The 15,311-nt window shown below is 51.6% G+C and overlaps 1 protein-coding gene across 3 annotated transcripts in view; it reads right to left on the reverse strand.

Annotated features, from left to right (window-relative positions):
* Window positions 1-15,311, reverse strand: part of WHRN (whirlin) — a 53,941-nt gene that overhangs the window by 36,927 nt on the left and 1,703 nt on the right. The window lies entirely within an intron of this gene.

The following is a 15,311-nucleotide window of genomic DNA, read 5'->3' on the forward strand; positions in this document are numbered from 1 at the left end:
TCATTAATTAAATTTAAGCATTTCTTTTCTGATCCCACCTCCTTGTTACTTTGTAACTTTTCACCCTCCCTTCTGATGCCTAAGGATTTTAGCATCTGTTTTGTAGATTTTTTGGGATTATATATGTTTCATGGATTTTCCTGGGTTGCTCACATAGTAGGTGGTATCAGAAGTTACTAAAACATTTTCTCATACATTCTTAAGCTCTCTCAAGGTCACGCTGTTTTGAAGAAGCCACCTGGAAGATAGCTTGGAGACAAAACACCAGGAGAAGGCCTAGAGGTCCTGAGCCTTTCCAAGGGGCAGTTCTGAAGACCCCTGTGGGAGGGGCACGAGGGGAAATGAGAAGCATGGTTGGTCACAGATATCTCACATGTTAATTGCTGGAGAGGTTATAAAAGCTGAAACATCCCTGGTCACGTGGGGGCACATGTGGGGGTGTGCATGTGTGTGCAGACTTCAGGGAATTCTGGTGCATGGACAGGGAAATTGGAGCTGACAGAGTGTCTTCTCTTGACCAAGAAACTTCCATCAAAAAGGGAGTCTTCAGCCAGCACTGCCAAGAGAATTCCTTCGTATGGACCAGGAGACCACATGGCTGCAACTTCAAGGACTAGTGACTGGTGTGGGAGGTAAGACAGAAAAGTTTTACACCTATTAAGGTTTTAAGTAACTATTGGAAATCTGGGCAGACAGAGCAGGTCCCCAAGGGGTGGACTGGGGAGTTGAGCTGAGTGGAAATGGTTTATGTTTATCCCCAATCTAAAGTTGAGGGCGAAGAGACTTAAGTGGCTTTGTGAATTCTGTCCTTTCCCTCATTTCTGTATCTGCACACTGCCCTTATCTTGGGATTTGCCCCCTAATTGCTAAAAGTGGCAGCTGTCCAATTTGCATCTGAACCTCTGGGTTTTGGCAGGAGTCCAGAACTGTGGCTTGCAGTTCAAAAAGAGAGGGGTGTACCCCTCAGAGTAACTCTAAAGGGGTTACCCAGAGCTGGACAGGGAGCAGGAGGAAGGGAAGCCTCCCCTCCTCTCCAGTGCAGTGCTGTGGTGCTGCTGTGTTGTTGTTTTCCACTTGAAATATGGAATTGTGGCAGGGGATCCCTGAAGATTCACCTCTAGGGTTGATATTAAAACACTGGGAATATCTTGCTGGCCCAGAAACAGAACTTAACAAGCAAGAGCTAATTAGACTAAGCAGATTTCACTGGCCAGCCTACACTAAGTTTAGAGGAGGAATTTGGCCAGAGCACGGAGCAAATTGAAATAGTTATTACAACTTTCTATTCATGATTCTCCACATTCCCCCCCTCTGTTTAATAATTGCAGGGCTAGTGTAGTGTGGAACTGCAAAGCCATGGCAGGCTTAAAGCTTCCATCAATCACCTGCTGAACACATAACAATAGACAAGGAATACAAACCAAAATTCAGATAAACACCCTCAGTACAAAAACTCCCCAAACTAACATTTGTTTTACCCATAGTCTGAGTCCACAAATGTTAATAGCCAATTAACACCCCCCAAAGATTATTGCAGCTACATTGTTACAGCAGTAACAATGGGAGCAGGCAGGTTAGAGTAAGAGTAAATATGCAATAAAAAAATAAGGATGTTGTCAGCATTTTAGCAAAGACAACAACTGTCTTAAAAGCAAAAATAACTGTTGGTTAGAAACTGTCTTTAAAAAAAAGAGTTTTCTATCATTTGAATAATTCCACCAACATAAAATGAGTCTAAAACTACATTCAGAGGTTGATCTGAGGAATGAATAAAGACACATACAGCTCCAGTCAGCTCGACTATTTGTGTGGAGCCAGTTACTGCAGTAACATCAGATTTCCATGGGTCAAAGTTGCCCAGATTGTCAAAATGTTGTCCCGTGACCTGTTCAAGAAGGTGTTAACCCTCGTGGCCTTCACCCTGGTGAGCTGGGGCAAATGGATAACACCCATTGCTGTGCCTTTGGCAGGTTGTGTTATGTTCATGTGTCTGTAGATCCTTGTTCATAGTTTTTTGTTGCCACTGCTCATATCAGGCAGAGGAGCTGTGATGTCTGTAAACATTGCTTGGCCTGCTCTGCAGCAATGGAAGTGCCATCATGTATTAATGGCCCAGCATAGATTGCTTGTCACACACACATCTTTTTACATTCCTCATGTTACAGGCACCCCCCTGTACCCCCACAGGCCAAGCCATTGCTGAACATCCCATGGCACACTCAAAGATATGCCAACAAATCAAAAGAGGGGGAATCCCCTGGGTATGACACCACCAGAGCAAACCCAAAGCCCTTTATCTTTTGCATTTTTTGAATCACATCCATGAGGATACTGCAGCTAATAGACAGTTTTCTGCTTCTGTTTTGCAGCCCCGAGGTACAGCCTGGGTGAGATACCAAGACCCTGAAACCCATCAATGGAGTCAATCTGTTAAATTATTACCCTGGGAAGAGGGAGTGCTTGTGTTTCCACAGGTGGTGGACTCTGCTGGATTCCTGGCCAGCAAACACAGAACCAGAAAACCACCACAGTGAAGCTGCAGGAGCTGCACAAGCCAAAGAACAAGTATGAAGGAGTTAACTGTTGCTATTGCATTTGCTGTTATTGTTTCCAGTCTCGTGGGTCAGGGCCACGGAGCATCTCTGGGACACAGAGTTTCAGACCAAGGGAACGTGTGGATAACACTAGCTAATGTAACTAACTCTGATACTCTGTGTTTATCCCTCTCCACGCCAACTGGCCCCTTTGGCACCTGCTTGGTAGGGGTGCCCATCCCCATGGACCGATGGGCACCACTATACAACCAAAGGGTGCAAAACAACTGCAGCAAACCAGGTGTTAGGCAGCCAAAGAGATGTAAACTCCACTTTGCACTGAGAGCAACTGTCCCAACCGTGCTCACTGAACCCCTGGAACTGGATCTGTTGGGAACTTTGCAAGCAATGACATGTTTCTATTTTAATTATTCCACGGAGTGTCATATGGATCAACCAGGGTTTGACATCTCTCCCAAAGGGATTTATGCCAATGCTTCTCTGTGGTGCAGTGAAACACTTCACAGTCAGTTTGCTCCTAGTGTTGAACCAACAGGGTTACCTGGAGATTTGTTTCTGATTTGTGGGCGGCGAGCATGGAAAAGTATCCCTAGAAAAGCAACAGGAGGTCCTTGTACTATTGGACAGTTAACACTGTTCCACCCTGACAAGTTACCTTTGAACAGAACTCTGTATGGCAGAATTAAAAGATCGACCCATGACTTTTCAGCAAACTGTGATTCAGATGTTCATTTGGGGAATGGCACTGAAAGGGTATTTGCTGGCATCAAACCTTTATTGGGAACTGCAAAAGCTTTGACAGACTTGAATCAGCTTGGCTGCTGGCTTGAAACAGAAGTTAATGCCACTAGTTTGGCCTTGAGTGCCTTGCTGACTGATGCAGCCTCAGTAAGACATGCAACATTTCAAAAGAGAGCTGCCCAAGAGCTTCTGCTTCTAGCACAAGATCGTGGTTGTCAAGACTTTGAAGGCATGTGCTGCATGAACTTGAGTGATTACTCTGAGACTGTGGATTCCAGCCTCCAAAAAATGAAGGATTTAGTCAAACAACTGCACAGAGATGACAACAATACTCTTTGGGGCTGGTTTAACTGGCTGGATAATTCTGGGCTCGGACCAGTATGGGTATGGGGAGTTGCTGTACTGGGAGTGTTGATCTTCATTTTGGTTTGTACTCGTTGTTATCGTGTGTTCAGTGCATGATTTGATCAAAGCTTTAAGCATGCCATGGCTTTGCAGCTGCACACTGCACCAGCCTTGCAATTATTAAATAAAGGATGGCAAAATGGGGAGAATCAGGAACAACAGAAAATTGCTGAGCACCAAGGAGAACACTAGAAGCAAGAGTGAGAAGTTACAAAGTCCCAAGAGGGTGGCCAGTGTGGGATCAGAAGCTAAACATGTGAGCAAGAACACAAAGCTGATTGGTAGAAAAAAGACTTGTGCTAATTGGTGATAGGTTTCAGTATTCTGCTGCTTGCTAATGGGGCAAAGCAATGCTTAGCTGAAAAACCTGAAGTGGAACTGGGGGTTGTACAAATAGAAGCTTGTAATAGATAATAAATGATTCTTGCTGTACCAGGCCAAGAGTCTGTGCCTGTAATCTGCTACACCTCAGAGCTACCAGTGACCCCTGCGAGATGATGGGATTCTTGGGGTGTTCTGTGCAGGGCCAGGGGTTGGACTCAGTAATTCTGATGGGTCTCTTCCAAATCAGCATATTCTATAAGGTACAGACCCTTCCCAAAAACATTCTCCATCCATCCAAACCACAGACACCTCCGTGAAAACCTCTTTTCAGGCTGCATAACAACACTGCCCTACCCAGCACTGACAGTCCCCTGAGCAAGGTCTCATCTCTGAGTGGGGCTGCAGCTCCTCATCAGGCCCAGGCAAATGATGAGGACAGTCAGTGATGCAGGATTCCAGTCCTCCCTCTGCCACAGAAATGCCTTGTTATCCTGACTGATGCTTCCAGTCCCATCCTTTTCCCCTCTGCAGGAAAGAGCAGGCTCTGTTTGCAGAGATCCTGGGCACCCCTCACCTCTCCATGTTTATCTACCACCTCAGAGCCAGCTGAGGAGTGTGGCTGTAATTTAAGAAGGAGAAAACACAGAATTCCAAGCTGAGGTCATGTCAGGATCACTCACAGGCCCCCCCACTAGCTGCACTTCCCCTTTTCCCCCCACATTTACTGCCCCCTCACTCCCACATGGCTCTCCAGGATTTCCTTGCCTCTCTTTCTGAGAGAATTCAGCCTGGCAGGGGAGGGGAAGGGACCTAAGAAAACCCTCTGGGGCTTGTACCACTCAGGAGAGACACGAGGCACAGGCAGCAGTGGCTGGTGAAACCTGGCAGAGACATTTAGCCTCAGTCAAATGTCACCTCCTGGAAGAGCAGGAACAGCAGCAGGGCTGCTCTCTGGGGGCACAGAAAGGTCTGCAGGTGAGAGGCCAGAGATTTACAAGGGAATTTTTTATGTCCCCCTGTGGCTCCCTTGACAGGGCCACATGGGATGTGCCCAGCAGCCCAGCTACTGCTCAAGCATCAAGTTTTGCCCTTCCCCACTCCCAGAGAGGTGCCACGGGGGCACCAGGCTGGCACAAGCCTTCCAACCTGGATTTTGGTGTCAGCTCTGCTCATGAGGCCACTACAGCAAGGAGAGGGGCAGCACCTGCCCACACAAACCACACACTTCCCCTGAAGGTCAGCCCAGATCCCTGGGACAAAAGGAAAACCTGTTCAGGAGAGAGTTCTTATCAAAGAATCATTTGAGTTGGACAAGACCTCCAAGGGAGAACATCTTCCCCCAGCCACACAAGTTGTCTCGTGTGCAGTGAATGCAGAGACACCACCACAAAGCAACAGCAGAACTCATCCCTTTGGGTGGATTTTGGGAGACCACATTATCTGATGGGCACACTGAACTCAACCCATTTACCACTAGATAACAAATTCCACCTCCTTAATCCCCTCTGCAGAATCAGACAGTGCAGGCTGCATCTCTATCTCCTCTCTCAAGCCATTTCAGGGATTTGCTCCATGTTGTTCAGTGGTGGTGTGTTTTTGCTCCAGACTCAGATAAGATTTGGCTTTGCCCCATGTGTCTGGAGAGTGTGGGGTGGAAGGTTTAACTCTGGCACCACAGTGTGCAAGCACAGCTACCAGGAGCCAAGCTTAAAGAAATCATTTCTTTCAGCCTGGGAATTAGTGCCAGAACCTTTAGCAGAGAAACAGTCACCAATTGCCTAGAAATGTTATTAGAAGCAGCAAGTGCCAGAGAGGGGAGCAGATTGATTCCATAAGGCCACTGATCCCCTGACAACACTCTATTTAATTATCTGTCAAGTCCTCTGAGAGTGAACTAGATGGTTTAAAATAGTCAAAAAAGCAAACACACATCTCCATGTGCCCACAAATCTCTTGTGCTCAGGATTACCTTTAAAAAAAAAACCACAAAACCCAAAACAACACACAGTACATGATGTTCTCTCCTACAATCCAGACTGACAGCTGCCACCCTTCCAAAACCCTGCCATGCCAGGCCAGTCCTGCCCAGCATGACTCACATCACTGAAGGCTTTCCTCTCCCACCTTAGGCATTTCCCCCTCTCTGATGGCTCTGAAAGGTTGAAAGCTGCTTAAAAGCATCTCCCAGGCCTTCAGAAATACCCCCAGTAGGAACACAGATGTCAGAAATCAATGGCAATTAATCACCAGGATCCTTCTGGCAGCCTGAATCTGCATCTCGTTGGGATCCAGCCCACTCACTTACCTTCTCTGCTAATGAAAGGAGCAATCTATCCCACTGCAGCCCTTGGTGGGGAGAGCACAGCTGGAGACAAGAAGCATTAAATATAAGCCATCCTCCCCATCTCCACAGGCTCAAGCTGCTTTCTCCTGGCAGCAACAGCCTTGCTGGAGCCGTTTGGCTGCTCGGATAATGGGCACTGGGTAATGGGCAGCTCCAAAGGTCAGTGTGGAGGTTATCAATCAGGGAAGCACCACTCAGCCTGGCACCAAGTCCCAAGAAAAAGTAATGTAAGGCACAAGCTTGGGGAAGACAAACTGGAAAGGAGAAAGAAATGAGATACCACAGGAGGGAGGCAGAGGGAGCTTTTACAGCACATTCCGGCACCGTGCAGGGAACGATCTGCAGGAGTTTGACTGACCACTGTTTCCTGCTCTGTTTCCTGGGGTGTGCCAGCTGGACCAGGGGCTTGGGGAGTTTTAAACATGGGGGCTCAGCTAGTCTGAGCAAAACCATCTCGGTGCCAGCGGGAATGAAGCAGCTCCCTGTGTGTGACAGGAGGGGAAGGGGCTGCAGGGACAGGACCACAGGACCTTTAACAGGGAGATGGGTTGAGTCAGGGAGAGACTGTCCCCTGCCCCAGACTGCAGCCCGTGGCCATAAATAAGATGTTTGGGATCAAGTGTTGCCCAGAAAAGCTGTGGCTGCCCCATCCCTTGAAGTGTTCAAACCAGACTGGAACAATCTGGGCTAGTGGAAGGTGTCCCTCCCCATGGCAGGGGGCTGGAATGAAATGAGCTTTAAGGTCACTTCCAACACAAACCATTCCAGAATTGTATTATTCTCAGTGCCTGGCAAAGACCAGGGAAGTGGTTTGGGCAGAGGAACTGGGAGTCTGGGCTGCACTGACGTGTCCACACAGCTCATCCCTGAGCAGGGAACAAAGAGAACTGGAACAAGGCAAAGGTGTCACAGAGGCAGGTGGGGAGAGCAGGAGACAGAAGGAGGGATGAGGGAAGCACAGGAACTCCAGATGGAGAGAAAGCAGCGGGTACCACAGAGCAGGAGATGGAGGGAGTGACGTGGCCTCCCATCAGGAAGACAAATGGGAATTGCAGGAGGCACAGCCCAACCTCTCCCCCTCTCCCAAGGCAAAGGTGACAGCAGTTGGGCTTTCAAGTACTGGCACTTATGCAAATCAATGCAAATTGATGCATAATTATGGTGATTGCACACATTTAGCCCCAAGGCATCAGGAAGCCCACATCCCTTTCACCTGCAAAGGTCAAGGGAAATCTTAGTTCTAGACCCTTCCCTCCAACCCCTCCATGGGCTGACACCCCAAATCCCTGCTCAGTAACCTCCCACCCCTCCAAGCTGGTCACTGCCGAGCTCATCCCTCAGGAAGTCCAGGACAATTCTAAAAGGGCAGAAAACTCCACATAACTTTATGTCAGTGAGGGAGGGAAATCTAGATCAGAGCACTCCCTTCTCCTTTCTCTGGTCTTCTCTTTCCACTCCACCCCAAGCAACACTGAGGTCACAACAAACCACCACCAAGCCCATGTTCTCCCAACATTAGTCACTTGGTGGAAAAACTAACTCTGAAAGAATCAACGAGGGAAGTGAGCAAGACATTGAACTAAGCCTCAAGGACAACCAGTCAGAGCCTCCCCTGCCAGCACATCCCACCATGAGAGGCTCTGAGGCAGTTCCTGAGCCCAGCAACAAGAAGCTGGCAGGGGCAGAGCTCCTCCAGGCTGCCCAGGTCCCTTCTCCACCTGGATTTACTGACAGGGAGAATTCCCAGAGGACCCAGTCAAAAGAAACTAAGGCTAATCATGTCAGCAGATGCTTTGTCAGTTTAACTGAGGGGATTTAGAGCTGAATAATTCTCTGAGCAGATGTGGCATTGAGGAAAGTGTCAAGAAAATCCATTGTCTTCCCTGAGGACAGAGGAACTGAGTAAAGGATATTTTAATTCACCAGTTCTGCTGCACATTGATGCTTTTGTTTTCTTCCAGCTGACACTGGAAGGGAAGAAGCTTTTATCCTTCAGGTTATCTTATCAATTTCTCTGCTGAGGCAAAACTGTTTATTTACAAGGACCCCACTAAATGACATTAATGCTCCAAGAAGTCAAGGATGCCCCAACAATACTAACCCTGATGAACAAGCCAATACTGGTGCCAAGTGCTATCATCCCTGCATTATGAGGAGAGGAGAGGAGAGCTTGAGGATCTCATTCTCATCTTTTGCATCAGTATAATGTCATTTGATTTCATTAGGGCTGATTGTCATTTGCTGGTGTAATGAAGGGAAACAGATGACTAAGTAACTTGTCCGCTGAGGGAAATCAGTGGCAAAGCAGCAAATATAACCTGCTCCTACCTCTGGTGCAACAGCTAAACCCACATGCCCAGAGATGGTGTCAGTGTGTGCAAGTTTATCCCAGTGCAAGTCACACGAGGTATTAAGTTGACAGCTCAGAGGAGCTCCCAGGGACAGCAGAGCATCATCTCAGCACCCTGGTCAGCACCAGGGGAGGTTCAGCACTGAACCTCCTCCATCACACCATCAGATCTGCCCGGGAAACCAGAAACATCCCTTGCCAGGTCCGTGCTCTGTCACTGCCATGAGCCCTTCTCTTTCAGGAGCACTAAAACTCGTTTTAAATGCAGATGGCTTCAAGTTCAAGAGTGACCATTTTCCCTCTCCCTTTTTCCTAGAAGGAAAACCTGCTGATTTTCCACTTTCCACCCTCTCCCTCTAAACTCAGCTGGCTACAGAAATTGAAACAGAAACTGTTTCCAGGACGGAAGGGCAGAGCAGAAACTCGTGGCACTGCACAGAACCTGTGCTTTAAGCTGCAAGAGTTTTTCTGAGTGCAGTTTTTGGGGTGTTTTGTTTCTAAGCAGATCCAGACACCAAGGAATAGATCACTGCTCTAACTGTTGGGGTAGATGCTAGTCACATCCTCCTTTTCCATGCTCCAGCTACCCGAGATCCTTTGGGAAGGGGAGAAGTTTCTGGCCTCTTTCTTTAGTGCCTTCTAAAAAAATACAAAGACACAGCGATAAACGCACAGGCAGTTAAAGAAACATGTTGATATCTTTATAGAATCAGGGGGTTAATGTGTTCCCTTCCCTCCTCATTCATCCCATCCATGACTGTGGGTGACAATCCACAGCTCCAAGTACTTGGAAGGGTCAAACCCCACCCAAATCAAGCTGCATTCTCCTCTGAGCCAGGCCATGCCTACAGTACAGTGGTGATCACTGCCTGAAGCAAATCAGCAGGGTCTGGTCATGATAATCAATTAATTTGGCATCACAAGAAACAGTGAATTGAGATTTGCTCTTTTGCAAGCTGTCTGGAAAGGAAAATGGCTCTGGATATGTCTCCAAGGCTCAGGGCTGCACATCTCTCCTGTTTTCTCAGAGGTCTTTTAGCAATACCACAAGCACCTGGAGCCCTTTCTACCTCATGTGAAATATTACTGTCTCTGAAGAGATCACCTTGCTTGCCATCATCAAAACCCAAATTAATAGAACATAAAAGGAACTTTAATCTCCTTTCAATTATTTTTAAATGCCCACTTGACACTATCAGAGCAGGAGATGGCAAGGCTGGCTTGGTAGGAGTGAAACCCTGTGCTTGAACAGAGACAGTGGTGGCTGGTGATGTGATCCCCCTGTGCCACAGGCTGGGGAGGAGATGTGATGTGATCCCCCTCTGCCACAGGCTGGGGATGTGATTTGATCCCCCTCAGATGCAATCCCCTCCACCACAGGCCAGGGAGGCCACGTGATCCCTCTGGGATGTGAACCCAAGACAAGGGGCTTGGACTCCCCCAGTTCCTTCAGAATAAACTGGATGCAAATCCAGTGACGTCAGCAAAGCCACCACAGAGTTACACCAGGACAACACAATCACACTGCCCAAGGCTGATGGATACAAATGAGTGTACTTTTGGTGATTTTCATCAAGTTTATCTGGATTTGCAGAGCTGTCAGCATGAACAGCAGGGCAAATGGTGGAATCAGCACTGGAGCAGCTCATTAAGCCAAATCCTAAACCAGGAATGATCCATCAAAGTCATGTACACTTTCTCCCATCCCCTTCCTCTCTAAGTGACTCAAAGGGCATAAAAACCTACTGCAGAACAACAAAAGTAAGGGGTGGGGGAGAAATGGGGTGCAAATTTAATGCCAACTCCAGAGTACTGGAGAAATAACTCCCTGGGTAACATTTTGATGGTCTAAACCCACAAACACCTCAATTTTAACTGCACAAAAATATGACAGTTTATCAATACAAACTTCCAGCACAACTGCTGAAATACAGCAGTGAGTACACTATATATATAAAATATACATAGTTTACAGACACAGTATAATGTCCTACATAGCAAGGCTGAAGAGAGCCAAGCAAGCTCTAAAAATATGGCAGACAATACAAATTTCTTCCCTTACACTATAATTCACACAACAGTGATCTCTTGCTAAAGTGCACTCCTGAATGCTGGAATGATAGAGCTGTAATTGTAATGGAGTCATTTAATTTTGATTTGGATGAAACAGCGGAGCACAAAGCAGACAAGGCATAAAACTCCACAGCTCACATAAAGGTTAAGAAGCTGGTCATTAAGTGAATTGATTTGGAGTGCTGAGGTAATCTTGGCGTTTAAGTCAGAATTCCACTTTGTATGTAATTCACACTAAAGAATCTGCAATCCCCACTGTGCCTGTCACAGGTCACCAGTCAGGTTTGAGCTGGGACAACATGCAGGTCGCTGCTTCTCCTTTGCCCAGGGTTGGGGCAGTTTTCATCTGGCACTGTGATTTCACTTTTGGTACATTCCAGGGCTGAGTGATGCCTGAAAATACAAGGAGCACACAGAAATTGCTGCTGCCCCACAGTCAGTGCCTCTGTCCTCCTAGAGAGGAGGGCTGGAAGTGGCTGGGCTACCCCTGCATGGCCAGACATACTCAAAGAGGCAACTGAGCCACCACGGCTTGTAAAAGGAACGCAGTGACTGCGGTGAGTGCTCATCCAAGGCTGCACAAACAATCAGGACTATGTGTTTATTCACTGCTCTGCCTGAACAGCTTTCTCGCTGCCACAGTCACTGCCACAGTCACTGCCCAGCAGCTCCGAGCAGCCCGGCAGGCACCAAGTTGGTTTGTGGTTCAGTGAGTTTGTCACTCTGCCCCCGGGGAGCAGCCGAGGAGCCTTCCCGAGCCCTGCCATCGTCTGACGCCCCAAACAACGAGCCCTGACAACTCCTCTCACAACGACACGTTCTGCATTGGATGAATAACAACTATGTGCTAGACAGACAGCTCCTCGCTGTAGGACAGGCGCGATGGAAGCGCAGCGGGGCTGTGCCCCCTTTCCCAGCCGGGCTGTGCCCCCTCTCCCAGCCGGGCTCTGCCCCCCTCTCCCAGCCGGGCTCTGCCCCGCTCTCCCAGCCGGGCTCTGCCCCCCTCTCCCAGCCGGGCTCGGCCCCCCGCTCCCAGCCGGGCTCTAGTCCCCCGCTCCCAGCAGGGCTCTGCCCCCCGCTCCCAGCAGGGCTCTGCCCCCCGCTCCCAGCCGGGCTCGGCCCCCCGCTCCCAGCCGGGCTCGGCCCCCCGCTCCCAGCCGGGCTCTGGCCCCCCCGCTCCCAGCCGGGCTCGGCCCCCCGCTCCCAGCAGGGCTCTGCCCCCCGCTCCCAGCACGGCTCGGCCCCCCGCTCCCAGCAGGGCTCTGCCCCCCGCTCCCAGCACGGCTCGGCCCCCCGCTCCCAGCAGGGCTCTGCCCCCCGCTCCCAGCAGGGCTCTGCCCCCCGCTCCCAGCCGGGCTCGGCCCCCGCTCCCAGCAGGACTCGGCCCCCCACTCCCAGCAGGGCTCTGGCCCCCCACTCCCAGCAGGGCTCTGCCCCCCGCTCCCAGCAGGGCTCTGGCCCCCCACTCCCAGCAGGGCTCTGGCCCCCGCTCCCAGCCGGGCTCGGCCCCCCCGCTCCCAGCAGGGCTCGGCCCCCCGCTCCCTGCCGGGCTCTGGCCCCCCGCTCCCAGCAGGGCTCTGGCCCCCCTCTCCCAGCCGGGCTCTGACCCCCGCTCCCAGCAGGGCTCTGACCCCCCACTCCCAGCAGGGCTCGGCCCCCCACTCCCAGCAGGACTCTGCCCCCCTCTCCCAGCCGGGCTCGGCCCCCGCTCCCAGCCGGGCTCTGACCCCCGCTCCCAGCAGGGCTCTGACCCCCCGCTCCCAGCAGGGCTCGGCCCCCCACTCCCAGCAGGACTCTGCCCCCCTCTCCCAGCAGGGCTCTGCCCCCCGCTCCCAGCAGGGCTCTGCCCCCTTTCCCAGTAGGGCTCTGCCCCCCACTCCCAGCAGGGCTCTGCCCCCCGCTCCCAGCCGGGCTCTGCCCCCCTCTCCCAGCAGGGCTCTGCCCCCCGCTCCCAGCCGGGCTCTGCCCCCCTCTCCCAGCAGGGCTCTGCCCCCTCTCCCAGTAGGGCTCTGCCCCCCACTCCCAGCAGGGCTCTGCCCCCCGCTCCCAGCCGGGCTCTGCCCCCCGCTCCCAGCCCGGCTCTGCCCGCTCTCCCAGCCGGGCTCTGCCCCCCTCTCCCAGCAGGGCTCTGGCCCCCTCTCCCAGCCGGGCTCGGCCCCCTCTCCCAGCAGGGCTCTGGCCCCCCACTCCCAGCAGGGCTCTGGCCCCCGCTCCCTGCCGGGCTCTGCCCTCCGCTCCCAGCCGGGCTCTGGCCCCCGCTCCCAGGAGGGCTCTGGCCCCCCGCTCCCAGCAGGGCTCTGGCCCCCCGCTCCCAGCAGGGCTCTGACCCCCCACTCCCAGCAGGGCTCGGCCCCCCACTCCCAGCAGGACTCTGGCCCCCTCTCCCAGCAGGGCTCGGCCGCCGCTCCCAGCCGGGCTCTGACCCCCGCTCCCAGCAGGGCTCTGACCCCCCGCTCCCAGCAGGGCTCGGCCCCCCACTCCCAGCAGGGCTCGGCCCCCCTCTCCCAGCAGGGCTCTGCTCCCCGCTCCCAGCCGGGCTCTGCCCCCCTCTCCCAGCAGGGCTCTGCCCCCCTCTCCCAGCCGGGCTCTGCCCCCCACTCCTAGCAGGGCTCTGCCCCCCGCTCCCAGCCGGGCTCTGCCCCCCACTCCCAGCAGGGCTCTGCCCCCCACTCCCAGCCGGGCTCTGCCCCCCGCTCCCAGCAGGGCTCTGATCCCCCACTCTCAGCAGGGCTCTGCCCCCCACTCCCAGCAGGGCTCTGCCCCCTCTCCCAGCCGGGCTCTGCCCCCTCTCCCAGCCGGAGCATCGCTCAGCGCGCAGCGTCGGGATCTGAGCTTTCAGAGAGTCTGACAGAGAGAGCTCAGCGCAGCCCCTTCTCCAAAGCAGGCAGCGTCTGGGAGATCAGCTCTGCAGCCGGGGGGTTGTGTTTATAGAGCCTCTCTCTCCTCACCTTTCCCTCTCTCTGTTTAATCCCGAGTACAGCACACGCATGAATTCCAGGACCAAACCCAGCTCTGCCACGAGCCTGTTTATCCAGCGTTTCTCTCTCCATTGATGCACGCGGAGCAGACCAACAGCCACCAGGGAGGAGGGCAGGACACAGCGAGGTTTGGCCTGCCTGAGAAGACCAGAACACAGCCAGAGGCCTTGGCAGAGTTGTCAACACACCCAGCCTGAGCCCCAGACCCCAGGTTTCAAGGGGAAGCAGAGAACACGGGGTCCACCCCTTGTCCCTGCAGCTCTGACACCCCAAATGCCACCCAAAACGTCAGGCTGAGGTATTTGTATCTCAAACCCAGGGAAATTCTTCAAAGGCTGCCCTTGAGCATCACTGAACTTGATCTACTCCTCATTTCTCTCTCCCAAATGCAGGATGTGAGGGCAAATTAGCACTTGCTTAATTTCAAAACCTCCAAAGGAACTAGTAGAGCTGTAATAAATCACTCCATGACTCCTCTCAAGCAAAGTGTTTTACCACCACTACCTGGGTCAGAAAAACCCTTCCAGATGTAAAAAGAGATCAGGACTTCAAGAAGGTGCAAGCACATGGCGAGTGATGAATCTGTTGTAGGAAAGTTCAGCTCACAAGCAGACAATTTCTGAGCTGTTCTTTCCTATCAGGATCATATTAACAAAATATAGCTCTTGGCACACCACATCCTACAGGAATTATTTCTGTGCAGGAAGCACTTATTTTCACTCAAAATTAATAATCTCTAAAAGACATCATGTACATTATATTAGAGAACAAACAGAAAGTGATGTGAATTACCCAGCAGAGTGGGATGGAGATGAAGTCATGAAGGAGAGCAGAGCATTCCTGCCACCTGGTTTCTCTCCATCCCAATGCCACAACCAAAGCATGGGGGGTTTGCAATTTTCAGGGCACAAAATTGCAGGCTAATTTAGCCTGTTGTTGTTCTACCACCAGGAACAAGGAGAAAATCATTCCTACAAAGCTTTTCTTTGGTCTCAAGATTATCAGGGACTCATTTCCAGCCTGGAAGACGTGCCCTTGCCCGGGGCACTGATTTAAAGCTGGGGCAGGGACCATGTAAAACTGCCTGGGAAGACTCTGTTCAAAGCTGTGCAAGATTAATGCGCTGTCGGAGAACACACCACATGAAACAGACTCCCAACAGAACCACTTTAGCTTATTATGGAAAAATTAAAGCACAAACAGCTGGAAAACAGTCCTGTCACGTCAGATCCCAGCTCTCCATACAAACTGCTGCTCTAAAAGTCGATTCTCCAGCTCGATAGGGGTTTGTGCCTTGGGAACACCCCGAGCTGAGCCCACCAGCCACAAGATCATCTCTGTGAATGGTTTGGGTCACTAAAACGTGGATTTGCCACAACACACTGAGTTTCAGGTGAAAAATCTCACAATTTATGGACTTCCCTACCCACATTAAAGATTTTATTGATAGCCCCCCTGCTGTTATGTACTACAAGTGTCCAGGGCATATGGAACCGTGTTGGGAGAGCGCGGGAGCCCTTCAGTTGTGTAACCGTTCTGCT

The sequence above is a fragment of the Pithys albifrons genome, chromosome 20, assembly GCF_047495875.1.
Source record: "Pithys albifrons albifrons isolate INPA30051 chromosome 20, PitAlb_v1, whole genome shotgun sequence".
Taxonomy (NCBI): Eukaryota; Metazoa; Chordata; class Aves; order Passeriformes; family Thamnophilidae; genus Pithys; species Pithys albifrons.